This window comes from Melanaphis sacchari, unplaced genomic scaffold (genome assembly GCF_002803265.2).
Source record: "Melanaphis sacchari strain LSU unplaced genomic scaffold, SCAv2.0 Contig1238_pilon_pilon, whole genome shotgun sequence".
Lineage (NCBI taxonomy): Eukaryota > Metazoa > Arthropoda > Insecta > Hemiptera > Aphididae > Melanaphis > Melanaphis sacchari.
In genome coordinates this window covers 1-3,305 of record NW_020270489.1, presented here as the reverse complement: position 1 = coordinate 3,305, position 3,305 = coordinate 1, and positions in this window count along the sequence as shown.

Here is a 3,305-nt window from a genome sequence, read left to right as displayed (position 1 = left end):
TTTTTCACTTGAAACTTTCGTATTACATACTTTGCAAAATAAAATTTTGTTATCTGTTGAAAATATTTCTGTTCCAAATTCAGTAACATAACTTTGTAAACGACTAGATGTCGTCTTTTTTTTCTTTTGGCATTTTAAAATTATGCTTGTTAAGTGTTAACTAATAGAAAATTTAAACGAAAATATTACAAACAACGTATTACCACTCACGAGACGACGACAACACTATCGCGCGTCGGTTTGTCTACCATAATATAATAGATTAAGATTAAAGATATTTCAAGTTAGACTTTTGACCACAGACCTGCGATAATAACAGGAGACAATTGCATGCCACTCTAGACCGGGTTTAACACATGTTCCTGTTATTATTACCACCGCGATAAAATTACAACGGTAAAATTGTATCGTCCAAATTCAAGAAATTTTACAAATTAATGAGAAAAACATATTATTCAAATGAGAAAAAAGCAAAAACAAGAGGAATTCGCGAAATCATGCATTTATATGCCCTTACCGGTTAAATATGCAAAAATATGCAAAATAAGATTTCGTATTTAATTTATAAATAACGCAAAACAAATTTTGATCAAATCCATTTTCTTATACAATGTAGCAAAAAAAACATGCAAGTGCATGAAATTCACAGCCCTGGTGATGACTTTTGATGTATTTTTTTTTTGGTGGTTCATGCTGTTTATTGTTTATTGAGATGCAGCCTCCTCGACCACCCTGTTTATACTACTGGAACAGACCATATAATCATACAGTCAGCATCTACCGTTTAGTATTACAATGTTTGTAATGTGATGTAATATTTGTCATTAAATTTATTATTAAAATTACTATGAAATAAAAAATAATTTTTTTCTTTTAACTAGGATCTCATAATCAGCTATCTTTACGGAAATATAAAAGCCGTAAAGATTATGCACAAGATATTGCCCTACTTCACTTAATATATAGTCAATGGCCACTACATCAGATAATATATTATTATTATGGTGATGTCGGAGTCACCGGCATGACAAGAAAGACACTTCTCCGTGCGACGCTTTAGAGTCAACAAGCCGTCGTCACGTTGCCGCCCCAAACTCTGTTCGTCTTTTTTATGTCATATTGTAAATCGTTTAAGTGTGCTATCGCGTTCAACTCGTCTTTTACCAAGTTTGGGTACTTATGTGTTGCGATTGTACCTGTAACTTAGAACGTTTTGCACAGTCTCGCGTACAGATTCATATACACACACACACATATATATATATCGTATATCGCGGTTTCCTCATTACGTAAAACTTAAATATATATATTGTGTCTCGCATTCGTTTTTGTACTGATGCGTGGTCATCCCGTTCATTGTTAACTTAATATAATATTGTGTGTCGCGATTTCCGTCGTTTAACGATCAGTCGGCGTGTGTAAACGGTGTAAACTGTAAGTGCCGTCGCGCACTTGAAGAACAAACAGCCGACCAGTGTCTAATTGTCGACGTCAATTTTTCACCTGCCATCAGCAATATCCACATTGGAATGGAGTCACGTAAATATTATTATAGTTTATTATATATCATATCATACTGATTGTACTACGATTCTGTTACATCGTGTTTGTCTGATTATTATTGTTATTATTATTATTATTATTTATATTATAATTATCACGATGACAGTGCTTGTGATATTATATATCTCAATTGATGTGTAAACACACGTCGTCGTTGATAACACAACATTTCACGTATTTGTATTGTTTGCAATATTATATTTTTCTTAAATACGTTAAAAAATACGACTCAGATATTTACATCTTGTATGGTCACCTCTTCTTTGGGCAAATATCCACAATTATTAGTATTTATTTTTCGGTGGTGTAGTCATCGAGGCCGACCACTTAATCGTAGGAGCCGTGTGGCTAAACAAGATTATTGATATTAAATATAATAATATGCAAGTGCATATTTTAGTTTACATACGGATACCATGGTTCCTCGATTTTTCTTTATAATTGAAATTGCTTATATTTTTAAAATATTGTAGGACATTTTAATTACATAATCCCATACACAGGAAACACTATGTAGGCATTAGAAATGATTCATTGTAAGCTATAATTAATCTAATGTTCTATATATTTCGTACCATCCAATTATTTTTTCTGCAGTAGTCATTAAAGTATTAATATATGTCTAGCAATATTATGAAACGGTTAACGTATTAAATTTTGATTAACATTGACATAGTAGAGTTTCTACTTGCCTAAAGCATATAATATAACGCAGTCATAACAATTTTTCATTAATTTTATTACTAAATGGTATTGACAGATAAAGCGTAGAGCAAGTCTTTCTAAGCTTCAAGTACATAATTTCATCATTATGACCAGGGCTGTAAATTTATAGGAAAGTGCATTTTTTTTGGCAATTGTAATGCATAGCTTTGTAAATACATAATTTGAATTATGTAATTATGAATCCATTTATGAAACTTTTATTTTGTATATTTTTGCATTTTTTGACTTTTTAATTTTTTTAAGTCATATGTTGCTTTTTTAGTTCATTTTCTAGTATTTTTAACCGAATTCTGTCAATTGACTTGTTTGAAAACTTTTTTTTATTTTACACAGGCTGTATATTATATTATGTGAAATTTATATTTTATTAAATAATATTTTATACAAGTCACAAGCTATATACGATTATGTAAAGATAACGATTCGATAAAAAACGTTTTTATTGAATAAACCCTTTTTTGTACTGTTTAATATCCTGTACCTAATATTTATATAAATATAAAAATTAAATAAAAACCATTTTAAATGAATTTTATACTATAATTTTTGACATTTTAAATTCCTTTTTTTGCATTTTAAGTGCATATATTGCATTCTAAGTAAGACCATAATCATATTACATTTAATAATTGAATAACACATATTTAACTTTTTTCTCATAATTTTTATTATAATTAAATAATAACTTTATTTTCAATATATTTTTAATAAAATTTGTAAGTGCTAACAGTGTTGTATTATTTTAGATTTGTTATTAACCATTGACACAGATCTAAAAGAGAATGTAAAATTAAAATCAGTTGCATCCGTTTACACATTTAGATTATATTACTATAAAAATATTATTAAAATTCTCTTAAAAATAAATAAATTTTAAATATTAAAAAAAAAAACCGTACAATTAGCTTAAAAAAAACATACTAAATTTTTTTAATGAGAAATAGTTATTTTACGTGTAAATATCCATTTTAGTCGAAATTATTATCTTCGCAGCTTTATAAAATGTCTTTTTTTTT